This window comes from Giraffa tippelskirchi, chromosome 1, assembly GCF_054371585.1.
Source record: "Giraffa tippelskirchi isolate mGirTip1 chromosome 1, T2T-mGirTip1v1.2.pri, whole genome shotgun sequence".
NCBI classification, from domain to species: domain Eukaryota; kingdom Metazoa; phylum Chordata; class Mammalia; order Artiodactyla; family Giraffidae; genus Giraffa; species Giraffa tippelskirchi.
The window spans coordinates 160,284,048-160,298,504 of NC_137275.1; the positions used below are offsets into that span (position 1 = coordinate 160,284,048).

At 38.3% G+C, this 14,457-nt stretch overlaps 1 pseudogene across 1 annotated transcript in view; it reads left to right on the forward strand.

Moving 5' to 3' along the window:
* Window positions 1-14,457, forward strand: part of LOC145516332 (histone-arginine methyltransferase CARM1-like) — a 244,702-nt pseudogene that overhangs the window by 37,182 nt on the left and 193,063 nt on the right. The window contains exon 2 of the transcript XR_014061308.1: window positions 10,671-10,796. The product of XR_014061308.1 is annotated as a histone-arginine methyltransferase CARM1-like (transcript). The remainder of the gene's footprint in view (window positions 1-10,670; window positions 10,797-14,457) is intronic.

The following is a 14,457-nucleotide window of genomic DNA, read 5'->3' on the forward strand; positions in this document are numbered from 1 at the left end:
CTGCTCTTTCCATTTCAGTGTAACACTAGTGATTACTACCACTTTAAGGAATATGAGATATCTGCTGTATTTTTATCTTTTTGTAAAAATAAGTTTTATTGTATTTTATTATGAAAAAGCTATACATATTAATTAGTGAAAAATAAAATAATGGAGATAAGAAGATTACCTTTTATTCTGCCTACCAGAGGAAAAAAATGCTCTTAAAGATTCACTGCCTGTGTTTCCAGGCACTTTCATATAATCTTTTCCTTAAAAAATAAGAGTTACACAAAATACTTTATTCTTTAGAATATATGAGGAACAACTATCCATGATAACATTTTTGAAAATTTTATGGTGTTCCTTTATGGAGACTACCACGATCTATTTAATTAATCCCCTATTGCTTGACATTTAAAATCTTTCAGTTTTTTTGAAAGTACAAGTAGCACTATAATGAACAAATTGTAATTAAATCTTTCCACACAATCTTTATTATAGTCTCAGAGTAAACTTACCAATCTAAAATTACTGAGTCAAAGGGCATGATTACTTTTAAAGATTTTGATATATATATTATTAAGTTTTCCTCCCCAGATATTCTCATTTACACTCTCATTGTATGAGTATTATTACTCTGTTTTAACCCACATTCACAAAAAACATCTTCATGAGTTGAATAGACAAAAATGTTGCTTCTCTCTTTGTGGTTCTTTAACAAAAACAACAACAACAAAAATATACTGTTCTTTTGCTATATATTGTGGTATGTTTCCATTTTATAATTTGTCTTAAGGTTATGAGCTTTGTTGTTGTTGGTGTTGGTTTCTGCCAAACATCAACATGAATCACCCATAGGTATACATATGTCCCCTCCCTCTTGAGCCTCCCTCCCACCTACCTCCCCATCCCACCCCTCTAGGTAGTTACAGAGCCCTGGTTGGAGTTCCCTGAGTCATACAGCAAATTCCCATTGGCTATCTGTTTTACATATGGTAATGTAGGTTTCCACTGTGCCTCGATTCTTATAAATCATTTAATAAAGATTATGTTTTTTACATACTTTTACATTAAAATTGTTGGCAAGTCTTATTCTTGTCTTAGAAAGTACAGTTTTATTAATTTAAAGGTCTGGATGTAGTATTAATGTTGTGAAACTCTGGGCTTTGCTTGTCTGGGTGTGCTGTATTTTTTTATTTATTTATTTATTTTCATTGGAGGCTAATTACTTTATAATATTGTAGTGGTTTTTGCCATACATTGATATGAATCAGCCATGGGTGTACATGTGTTCCTCATCTTGAACCCCTCTCCCACCTCCCTCCCCATCCCATCCCTCTGGGTCATCCCAGTGCACCAGTCCTGAGCACCCTGTCTCATGCAGTTTATGAGCTTTTAAAAGAATAGATTGTCAAATGTATTTGGCTTTTTCCCTGAAAAAAATAAAAAAGCAAGGCTTCAGTATGGCTAAGGAAGTGAGAGTGCTGAATCCTATCCATTAGGCCACCAGAAACCAGTGACAAAGCCCTGGCCCATCAGTTGTGAATTTCTGTGTAGAGACAGACAGCAGTGAAGCAAGTAGTGTTTATTAGGGAAAAAGAGTACAGTATATGTAGATAGACACGTGGGTGGGCTCAGAGAGCCGTGCCCTTCTGGTAGTTTGAAACAGTTTTATGGGGCATTTCTTCTGGGTTTCCTTTGGTCAGTCACCCTGCTTTGCCTGGTCCTGAGTGTGTTAGGTATATCTCAGGGTCCTCCCATGCATGCATGTCCATCTCTCATTAGCCAAGATGGATTCTATCAAAGAGGCCTGTGGGTAGTTGACATCACTTATTATGGGCTGTCACCCTTTTTGACCTCCAGGGAGCCTCTCTGCGCATGTGAAGTTGGAGAGGTCTCCTTCACTTTGAAAATAAGGAATACATGGTGTTTTGTCTCTTCACCTGGCAGGGCCTGGCCTCCTCCATCATCCGCTTTCATGGAGTTTCTGTCTACAGGGGAGAAGCTGTTCAGCCTGGGGCCATCTATCTCCTGCCTCAATGTCATGTCTGAAAAATATACACACATATTCTGCAGCCCAAGTTTATATGGCAACTGACCTATATTTTCTTATAATATCTTTGTGGTTTAATTTTTAACAAATCCTTAATTTGGGGGGGGGAGTGGGGGAGAAGTAACAGGTAAACGTGTTATTATTTCTATTCCTTGAATGTTTATCCAGTTGCATCAACACAATTATTGAATAAACCATCCTGTTCCCACTTATTTATGCTTTGTAAAGTTAAAAAAGTAATTCAGTTATTTAAAAATTTGCATTGTGTTCCATAAAAAGTGCTGATCTAAACATTTAGGAATCCTTCTGTGACTGTAGTAAAAATGCAGGTGCTGTGTTGGATCAAGTCTCTTAGTGCCTTTTATTAAAAAAAAAAAAAGAACTCCTTTATAAAGGGAAGGTGTGGGGCAAAATTATGATTTGACTTACATACAGAATCCCTTTTCCAGTAACGCTATTCAGACTGAGGTCTTAACATTAATTCCTCCACCTGCAGGTGAAGTGGACCATCCAGATCTGCTGTCTTCATTCATGACATGTTCATTCACTAACCCTTTACAAAGGCTGTTCCTCTGCTTGCTGTGTGACCTTTCTCCCGTCTTTCCTTCCAGTGTAATGTCTCCTATGAGGGATCTCCTAGGCAAAGTTAGTTGCTTGTTTCTCTCAGGGACCATAACATGTGAACAGACCTCTTCTCCTTGCATTGTGAGCTCTCTCAAGGCTGTGTCTGCAGTTTATCTTTGCATCTTTCCCTGGTGCCAATCAGTAGTGACTGGTTTACAGCAGATGCTTGTAAATGTTAGCTGCGTGTGCACGTATGAGTGAATCCCCAAGCCATGGCTTACAGACATCTGGTTCCACCATATCTGCTGCAGGGCAGGAACAAAAATGAATCTGTACAATAGCTCTTGACAGCAGAGTTGTTATTTTATACTCTTTCATTGGAAGCTCTCACTTTTTTGTTGTTATAGTCAGTGAGTCCACATCAGAGCAATTATCCCTGACTGAGTAACTTCAAGAGAATAGTCTATAGTCTCTAGAAACCACAAGGAGAAAGCTGGAGATTGGAGAAAACTCTTCCAAGGAAGAAAGTAGATACTACAGTATTTAGTTTAGACCCTGTAGAGACATTCACAATGAAGTTTAAATTTAAACCTGAGATGACCAGCTTCTTCAGGGAAGGTGAGAAGAATTAAGAAGTTTACATTTTTAGTGGAGAAAAGAGAAAGTGAACTTTTCCTTGATCTTATAACAGGAAAAACATTTCATTAACCAAAAGCTTCAAACCATTTGCAGGATTTGAAAAAAAAAAAAGTTGACTGAAAGTTCCAAGTGTTTGATTGACACTTTGATATCCATAATGCTCTATTTAATTTTCTTTGTTTTTTTGTGGTTTAAAAGTGACCTTGGCTTCTGTAACTGTAATGACTCAGTTGTTTAATTCAGTAAGTATGTACCAGACATATTCTATGTGCTGAGTGGTGTCCTGGAAACAATAGACATGTATTTGATAGGGAAAATTTGAGATTAAAAGAAGAACAAGACCCACTACTCCCTTTTCTAGAACTCCATGTATCTATGGCTCTCTGGCACCTAGTCATTTTCCCACCTTGAAAAATTTCAGCTGAAGGATTACTCAGAGAAGCATTGCAAATAAATTTGAGGGAGCAGTAGGTTCCTAGGGAGTTGTTAGGGACATGGCATACTCTTTCATTAAAAGGCAGTATGAAATGTTACTTCCTTCTGATTTGAAAATATTGGTCGCAGAGGTGTTTAAAATTTCATTATGAAGTTGGTTTCAGTGTTTATTTGTTTTTTCTGCTGTGGTTATGTGTAGAGAGAAGAATGTGGAAAAAAGAGAGACTGGTTAAGAATATGTTTAAGCTGATTCAAAGGCTAGGAAGATGAGTTTGTCCTCGAGCTTTGTTTTCAGCAGTAAATACGGCAAACACACCAGATGTGTCCAAACTGGAGTGATGCTGATGATGGTTCCTGTCAAGTTAAAGTTTGACAATCCTTGCTATGTATCAGGTCCTCCGGGAGAATCAGAGAAAGGAGGACACAATCTCTGCCCGTGGAAGGTCTGACATGTTGCAGAATAGTTGAAACTGGGCTGCAAGTGGCAGAATAAGCTAAGTGCTATAACAGAGTGCTGTTGAACCTCTGTTAGTAAAGTGAGGGAGATAACATATGCCAGTTGGGGGCAATCAGGAAAGATGCCCTGGAGGTGATGGTGTTTGATATGAACATTGGTAAATTAGGCAATGTTTACAGTGGCAGATTTGATTTTCTGTATCACTTTAGAAGTTCTGTTCTTCTAATTCACATCTCTGTTGTCACTGTAATCATAAGCTCTTCTTGCAGAACAGCTGGTAATTAGTCTGGTTGGAGTATGGTATATGTTTAGGGGGTTGTGGATTGGCTGGGTGGAAGTAGGAAAGATTCTAGGTGATTTACAATTCCAGGCAGGAAGCTCTGTACTTTAATACTCAGAGGGGAATCTTTGAAGGTTTGAGCAGAGCAGTGCAATGACTGCACGTGTGCTTCATTAATTGTAACCTGGCAGCTTGCAGTAGTGTGAACTCATTTTCAGTTACCAGGGCAGATAACAGTGAAGAGACTGTCACTGTTGTCCACTTAGAATGTAACGAAACCATAGAACAAGCAAGATCAAAGGACTCAGGCAGAGAGTTCTTACACACTGAAAGATAATTAATAAAAGGAAAAATTGATAATTGGACTTTATCAGAATTAAGCATTTGCTATCTGAAAAATCCTGTTAAGAGGAATAAAAGGCACACTACAAAATGGGAGAAAATACTTGCAAACCACGTATCTGTTAAAGGACCATATCCACAATATATGGAGAACTCAATAAATAGTTAAAAGCAAAACAAACCCAAACCAATCCTTTTTGCAAATGGGTAAAAGCTATGGTTTTTCCAGTAGTCATGTATGGATGTGAGAGTTGGACCATAATGAAGACTGAGCATCAAAGAATCGATACTTTTGAATCGCAGTACTAGGGAAGACTCTTGAGAGTCCCTTGGACAGCAAGGAGATAAAATCAGTCAGTCCTAAAGGAAATCAACCCTGAGTATTCATTGGAAGGACTGATGCTGAAGCTCCAATACTTTGGCTACCTGATGTGAAGAGCCAATTCATTGGAAAAGACCCTGATGCTGGGAAAGATCGAGGGCAGGAGAAGAAGGGGGTGACCGAGAATGAGATGTTTAGATGGTATCACCAACTCAATGGGCATGAGTGTGAGCAAACTCAGGGAGATAGTGAAGGATAGCAAAGCCTAGCATGCTGCAGTTCATGGGGTCACAAAGAGTTGGACACGACTTAGCAACTGAACAACAACAACAGATGACATAAACAGACATTCACTGAAGAGAATATTCAGATGGTAAATAAGCACATGAAAAGATGGTCAGCATCATTAGCATCCAGGTCTCTTGGGTCTCCTGCCTTGGCAGGTGGATTCTTTACCACTGAGCCATCTGGGAAGCCCTTATTAGACATTAGGAAAGTGCAAATTAAACCCACAATGAGATACTACTACACAACCATAAGAATGTCTAAAGGAAAAAATAGTGACAACACCAAATGTTGTTGAGGATGTGGAGAAACTGGGTTATTTTTCCATTGTTGATATGAATGTTAAATATCACAATCACTATGGAAAAGAATTTGGTAGTTTCCTATAAAACTATATACGTAATTACTATCCTCCTAAAAGTTCAGGAAAATTATGTTTACATTAAAACGAACAACAGAAAAGTATGGAGATCAAATTCGATGCAGACTTACTCTAAGAGAAAAAGGCAGACTAACATCTCTACCAACAGTGAAAGCATACTATAAAGGTATGTTCCAAAAATATGTAAGATTAATTTGCAGGACAAATTAACAATTAGGAACATTATACAAGACATGAAATAATAATATAAATCAGAATTAGAAAAACCTAGAAGTGAAAATGAAAAAATTCAAGGAGCAATCAGAAATAAAATAATTTAAAAAATACTGATTTTAGAAATGAAGTCTGAAGAGAAGGGAAAAAATTATATCAAATAAAGAAGAAAAGATGGAAAGTTTTTAAATTTAAGAGGGAATATAAAACAGATAAAAAGAATTCAAAGGAAAATTGCAAGCATAGGAAGATCCAACGTATGCATAAAAACCTCCAAAGAAGATATCAGAGCAAAGAAACAAATACAAAGATTACGGTTAAGAAAATTTTGCTGAGATAATTGAAAATACATACTGAAAGAGTAAACTTTATACCTGAAAATACCTAGAATGGCCAGCATAAGACACTTTCTAGTAAAAATTACTGACCTTTTAAAGAAAGAGAAAAATTCTAGAATTGAGACAACATTATCATAGTACCTGTTAAGGGAAAGAAAGTCTGATTATCATTAGACTTTTTGACAGCAATGCTACATGCTAGAAGAAAATGAAGTAACATTAAAGATCTTCAGAGAAAAAAAATGTGAGATAAGAATTTTATATCCAGAAAAACTGACCCTCAAAAATATAAAAGACAATGATTGGCACACAAAAATTCAGGGAATATTGTTTCAGCAAGCCCTTCCTAAGATACCACTAGAGAATGACTTTGGATAACCAAAATGACTAGAAAGACGTCAATATGGGACTGGTGGGGAGCACTTGATAGTTATTAAATGAGCTCTAATAGAGAATAATATATTGTATAATGACTGTTTGATTTGACAGTGTCAGTTCAGTTCAGTTCAGTTGCTCAATTGTGTCATATTCTTTGCGACTCCATCAATCGCAGCACACCAGGCCTCCCTGTCCATCACCAACTCCCGGAGATTACCGAAATTCATGTCCATTGAGTCGGTGATGCCATCCAGCCATCTCATCCTCTGTCGTCCCCTTCTCCTCCTGCCCCCAATCGTTCCCAGCATCAGGGTCTTTTCCAATGAGTCAACTCTTCGCATGAGGTGGCCAAAGTATTGGAGTTTCAGCTTCAACATCAGTCCTTCCAATGAACACCTAGGACTGATCTCCTTTAGGATGGACTGGTTGCATCTCCGTGCAGTCCAAGGGACTCTCAAGAGTCTTCCCCAACACCACAGTTCAAAAGCATCAATTCTTTGGCACTCAGCTTTCTTCACTGTCCAACTCTCACATCTGTACGTGACTACTGGAAAAACCATAGCCTTGACTAGATGGACCTTTGTTGACAAAGTAATGTCTCTGCTTTTTAATATGCTATCTAGGTTGGTCATAACTTTCCTTCCAAGGAGTAAGCGTCTTTTAATTTCATGGCTGCAATCACCATCTGCAGTGATTTTGGAGCCCAGAAAAATAAAGTCAGCCACTGTTTCCACTGTTTCCCCATCTATTTGCCATGAAGTGATGGGACCAAGTGATGGGACCAGATGCCATGATCTTAGTTTTCTCAATGTTGAGCTTTAAGCCAACTTTTTCACTCTCCTCTTTCACTTTCACCAAGAGGCTCTTTAGTTCTTCTTCACTTTCTGCCATAAGGGTGGTGTCATCTGCATATCTGAGGTTATTGATATTTCTCCTGGCAGTCTTGATTCCAGCTTGTGTTTCTTCCAGCCCAGCGTTTCTCATGATGTACTCTGCATATAAGTTAAATAAGCAGGGTGACAATATACAGCCTTGACATACTCCTTTTCCTATTTGGAACCAGTCTGTTGTTCCATGTCCAGTTCTAACTGTTGCTTCCTAACCTGCATACAGGTTTCTCAAGAGGCAGGTCAGGTGGTCTGGTATTCCCATCTGTTTCAGAATTTTCCACAGTTTATTGTGATCCACACAGTCAAAGCTTTGGCATAGTCAGTAAAGCAGAAACAGATGTTTTTCTGGAACTCTCTAGCTTTTTTGATTATCCAGTGGATGTTGGCAATTTGATCTCTGGTTCCTCTGCCTTTTCTAAAACCAGCTTGAACATCTGGAACTTCACGGTTCACATATTGCTGAAGCCTGGCTTGGAGAATTTTGAGCATTACTTTACTAGCATGTGAGATGAGTGCAATTGTGCGGTAGTTTGAGCATTCTTTGGCATTGCCTTTCTTTGGGATTGGAATGAAAACTGACCTTTTGCAGTCCTATGGCCACTGCTGAGTTTTCCAGATTTGCTAACATATTGGGTGCAGCACTTTCACAGCATCATCTTTCAGAGTTTGAAATAGCTCAACTGGAATTCCATCACCTCCACTAGCTTTGTTCGTAGTGATGCTTCCTATGGCCTACTTGACTTCACATTCCTGGATGTCTGGCTCTTAAGTGAGTGATCACACTATCGTGATTATCTGGGTTGTGAAGATCTTTTTTGTACAGTTCTGTGTATTTTTGCCACCTCTTCTTAATATCTTCTGCTTCTGTTACATCCATACCATTTCTGTCCTTTATTGAGCCCATCTTTGCATGAAATGTTCCCTTGGTATCTCTAATTTTCTTGAAGAGATCTCTAGTCTTTCCCATTCTGTTGTTTTCCTCTATTTCTTTGCACTGATCGCTGAGGAAGGCTTTCTTATCTCTCCTTGCTATTCTTTGGAACTCTGCATTCAAATGGGTATATCTTTGCTTGTCTCCTTTGCTTTTCGCTTCTCAGCTATTTCGCTTTTCACAGCTATCTGTAAAGCCTCCTCAGACAACCATTTTACTTTTTTGGATTTCTTTTCCATGGGGACGTTCTTGATTCCTGTCTCTTGTACAATGTCGTGAACCTCCATCCATAGTTCATCAGGCACTCTGTCTATCAGATCTAGTCCCTTAAATCTATCACTTCCACTGTATTGTCATAAGGGATTTGTTGCATACTTAAAAAGACATTCTCCATTTATATTTAAACAGAGTAGGAAGAAGTTGAAGAAAATAAGTTATATAGACAGACATTTTATAATTTATTAAAGTAGGAAAACAAGCTACTCAATTTATATTCTAGTCAAATTACAATGAAGCAAACAAACAATAATAAAAAATGTCTGCACCTATTTGGGGGAGGAGAATTGAACCAGATAAAAGTTAAAGCTTTTTACCCATTCTCTGGTGGTGTGCCATCAGTACATGGAGAAATACTTTTACTGATTCAACAAATATTAAATACCAGGTACTGGGCTAGGTTTTGATTCAGAGAGAAAAAGATATTGATTGCAAAAATAAAGTAAAGTTGCCCCTGCACACAAAGTGTTCACAGACTATAATAGTCATGTATGTACAAGGGACTGTGGAACCCTTGATTCCTCATTCCTTCTTCCTTCTCTGTTATTTTCCTTCTAAACCATCAAAGAAATATTTGGTAAATGCTAGAAATCCTGCTTTCTTGATGAAACGTTTCCTTTGATTAAAGAAAAGAAAAAAAAACATGGTTTAAAAGACTCCAAACTCTGTCTTGTGTATCTACATTCACGGCAATCTCTCTGCAGGGAGACACTTATGCCTTTGAGACACTCCCTGTGTCATAACATCTAAACCTGTAGTTATGTTTTATGCCAGGAAAATGTTTTCAAAACATCTGTACTATTTAATCAGCCAAAATGTTTTGTGAAAAATATTTGTGAATGCCTCCATTAGGAGGTGCTCACTTAATTGAAATGGTGGATGAAAATAGTTGAAAATATTTTGTCATTTTAACTCTGTGTGTGTGTGTTTTGAATGTGCTCATGCTAATGTGTAAAATTTTATATATAATTGTTTTTAAGTTAGCACGCTTATTTAATTTAGTTATAGAGAATGGAAACCAATAAGAATAGAAACTAAGATCTACTTTATAATGAGAGAAATAATAATAGTCCTTTTTTGTTTTAATAGGATTTTAGAAATTATTTACCTTTATTATTCAGTCTTCACAAAAAGCCTGTGAAATAAAAATCACTATTTTTATTTTACATAATGAAGAAATGTGGTGATTGGGTAATCGAAGTTCCCAGGTTAGTAAATATCAAAGATGAAAGCAGAAGTGCAAGTTTCATTGCTGTTTCTACCTAGGCCTGTCTACCCAGTAAAGAGAAGAATTGAGAGCTAGTTCCCAGTTATCTGTGGGTGAATCTAATGAGACCATAGCCCCTCATCACAGGTTTTGCTTGCAGAAACGAATCTCCCTTTCTAATCATGCTTGCACATTGCAGTAGGAAGAACATGCTTAGGAGTAAAATAACTGGGTTTGAATTCCAATTCTGCCACTTATTAGCTGTACATATTTGGACCTAAACTCTTTTCCTGGTATTTAACTAACATTGCCAGTGATGATACATTCAGTGAAGATGTGTTGTCAGATCTCTGGCATGTAGTTGGTGCTCCAGAATCACCTAGAAAACCATTACCTGATCTCTCCTGGAATGGTATCAAGAGATACAAAATGTTTTGGGAAATAGAGTTGTAGGGAATGGAATGATGTACACATAGACAAGAGATAAGAGTCAGTTCTTAGCCCTGTATTAGCCCATTTTCAAAGAATTATTTTTTGGCCGCAGTTGCATTCCTGTTCACGTGTGTCTGCATATGCATTGTATTATATTAAGATAGAAATGGGGAGCCTTGAAAACAGATATGTAGGATTGACTGAATCTTTTTTACAGAGCTCAAAATGAATTTCATAATCCTTTTTTCTTCCTTCCTTTTGTAGCTGATGGTCTCTGTGTCTTCAGATGCTCACTCAACAGGGACACTGAATGTTGCTATGTGGGGAAGGAGTCCGTCTTGATTACTCTGGGCTACCACAGTGCTTTGCTGAAGTTTGCCTCTCATGATGGTAAGTTTTGTGCCTGTCCCAACTCCCTGACTTCAGTTCAGTTCAGTGGCTCAGTCGTGTCCAACTATTTGTGACCCCATGGACTGCAGCACGCCAGGCCTCCCTGTCTATCACCAACTCCCGGAGTTTACTTGAACTCATATCCATTGAGTCAGTGATGCCATCCAACCGTCTCATCCTCTGTCATCCCCTTCTCCTCCCACCTTCAGTCTTTCACAGTATCAGGGTCTTTTCACAGAACTAGAACAAATCATCTCACAATTTGTATGGAAATATAAGAAACCTCGAATAGCCAAAGCAATCTTGAGGAAGAAGAATGGAACTGGAGGAATCAACCTGCCTGACTTCAGGCTCTACTACAAAGCCACAGTCATCAAGACAGTATGGTACTGGCACAAAGATAGAACTATAGATCAATGGAACAAAATAGAAAGCCCAGAGATAAACCCACGCACCTATGGACACCTTATCTTTGACAAAGGAGGCAAGAATATACAATGGAGAAAAGACAATCTCTTTAATAAGTGGTGCTGGGAAAACTGGTCAACCACTTGTAAAAGAATGAAACTAGAACACTTCCTAACACCATACACAAAAATAAACTCAAAATGGATTAAAGATCTAAACGTAAGACCAGAAACTATAAAACTCCTAGAGGAAAACATAGGCAAAACACTCTCCGACATAAATCACAGCAGGATCCTCCATGACCCACCTCCCAGAATATTGGAAATAAAAGCAAAAATAAACAAATGGGACCTAATTAAAATTAAAAGCTTTTGCACAACAAAGGAAACTATAAGCAAGGTGAAAAGACAGCCTTCAGAATGGGAGAAAATAATAGCAAATGAAGCAACAGACAAACAATTAATCTCAAAAATATACAAGCAACTCCTGCAGCTGAATTCCAGAAAAATAAACGACCCAATCAAAAAATGGGCCAAAGAACTAAACAGACATTTCTCCAAAGAAGACATACAGATGGCTAACAAACACATGAAAAGATGCTCAACATCACTCATTATTAGAGAAATGCAAATCAAAACCACAATGAGGTATCATTTCACACCAGTCAGAATGGCTGCTATCCAAAAGTCTACAAGCAATAAATGCTGGAGAGGTGTGGAGAAAAGGGAACCCTCTTACACTGTGGGTGGGAATGCAAACTAGTACAGCCACTATGGAGAACAGTGTGGAGATTCCTTAAAAAACTGGGAATAGAACTGCCATATGACCCAGCAATCCCACTGCTGGGCATATACACCGAGGAAGCCAGAATTGAAAGAGACACGTGTACCCCAATGTTCATCGCAGCACTGTTTACAATAGCCAGGACATGGAAGCAACCTAGATGTCCATCATCAGACGAATGGATAAGGAAGCTGTGGTACATATACACAATGGAATATTACTCAGCCATTAAAAAAAATACATTTGAATCAGTTCTACTGAGATGGATGAAACTGGAGCCCATTATACAGAGTGAAGTAAGCCAGAAAGAAAAACAACAATACAGTATACTAATGCATATATATGGAATTTGAAAGATGGTAACGATAACCCTATATGCGAGTCAGAATAAGAGACACAGATGCATGGAACAATTTTATGGACTCTGAGGGAGAAGGTGAGGGTGGGACGTTCTGGGAGAATAGCATTGAAACATGTATATTATCGTATGTGAAACAGAACACCATTCCATGTTCGATGCATGAGACAAGGGCTCAGGGCTGGGGCAATGGGATGACCCAGAGGGATGGGATGGGGAGGGAGGTGGGTGGGGGGTCCAGGAAGGGGAACACATGTAAACCCATGGCTGATTCATGTCAATGTATGGCAAAAACTATTACAATATTGTAAAGTAATTAGCCCCCAACTAAAATAAATAAATTTATAAAATAAAAAAAAAAAAAAAAGAAGAAGCTGAATTTGAACCATACATAGAACCGCTGACACTGAGGCTTGGATATGTGGGATTATTAACAACTGAAGCAGAAAATTCTGAAATAATAGTGACAAGTTGAAAGTCTTTATTTTGACTGTTAAAGCATTGATATGAGTATCACATAATTGAGAGGCCCTTGAACTCATGATACCATCATGATTATTTTTAAAAAGTATCTTACGATTCTGCTCTAAAAGACCAACCTGAAGGTGTCATACAGTACTATAATAGAATTTTCTTAGAACAGTTACAAATACAATTAATATGTAGTTCATTCTTTATTTTGAATGGGGGCATGAAACAGCTTGGAAAGTGTTGCTTTAAATAGACTCTGCAAGACTGTCTGCAAGACTAGGCACAACAAGAGTTAGTGCCTAGTTGTAATTATAACCTACATGTTAATATTGTTAAATATTTTCTAAACTTATTTGTATAGTTTGTCATTTTGTCTTAAGCTGAAATCTTCACCTTTTAAAAATTACTTTTTACTATTAAATTTTGACTTCTATTTTATGTTGATCGACTTTGAGTGTTCTTTTTTCATCTAAAAAAAAAAAAAAAGTATCAGGGTCTTTTCTAGTGAGTCAGTTCTTCGCCTCAGGTGGCCAGAGTATCGGAGTTTCAGCTTCAGCATCAGTTCTTCCAATGAATATTCAGGACTGATCTCCTTTAGGACGAACTGGTTGGATCTCCTTGCAGTCCAAGGGACTCTCAAGAGTCTTCTCCAACACCACAGTTCAAAAGCATCAATTCTTTGGCGCTCAGCTTTCTTCATAGTCCAACTCTCACATCCATACCTGACTACTGGAAAAACCGTAGCCTTGACTAGATGAACCTTTGTTGGCAAAGTAATGTCTCTGCTTTTTAATATGCTGTACTAAGTGGGTCATAACTTTTCTTCCAAGGAGTAAGTGTCTTTTAATTTCATGGCTGCAGTCACCATCTGCAGTGATTTTGGAGCCCCCAAAAATAAAGTCTGTCACTGTTTCCACTGTTTTCCCATCTATTTGCCATGAAGTGATGGGACCAGATACCACGATCTTTGTTTTCTGAATGTTGAGGTTTAACTTTTTCTCTCTCCTCTCTCACTTTCATCAAGAGGCTCTTTAGTTCTTCTTCGCTTTCTGCCATAAGTCAAAAAGTGAAAGTGAAGTCGCTCAGTCGTGTCCGACTCTTTGCGACCCCGTTGACTGTAGCCTACCATGCTCCTCCATCCATGGGATTTTCAAGGCAAGAGTACTGGAGTGGGTTGCCATTTCCTTCTCCAGGGTATCTTCCCAACCCAGGGATCAAACCTGGGTTTCCTGAGTTGTAGCAGACACTTTTACCATCTGAGCCACCAGGGAAGTCTTAGATGACACCAGGTGTCATCTGCATATCTGAGGTTATTGATATTTGTCCCGGCAATCTTGAATTCAGATTGTGCTTCATCCAGCCCAGCATTTCTCATGATGTACTCTGCACAGAAGTTAAATAAGCAGGGTGACAATATACAGCCTTGATGTACTCCTTTCCCTATTTGGAACCAGTCTGTTGTTCAATGTCCAGTTCTAACTGTTGCTTCCTGGCCTGCATACAGATTTCTTAAGAGGCAGGTCAGGTGGTCTGATATTCCCATCTCTTTCAGAATTTTCCACAGTTTATTGTGATCCACAGAGTCAAAGGCTTTAGCATAGTCAGTAAAGCAGAAGGAGATGTTTTTCTGGAACTCTCTTG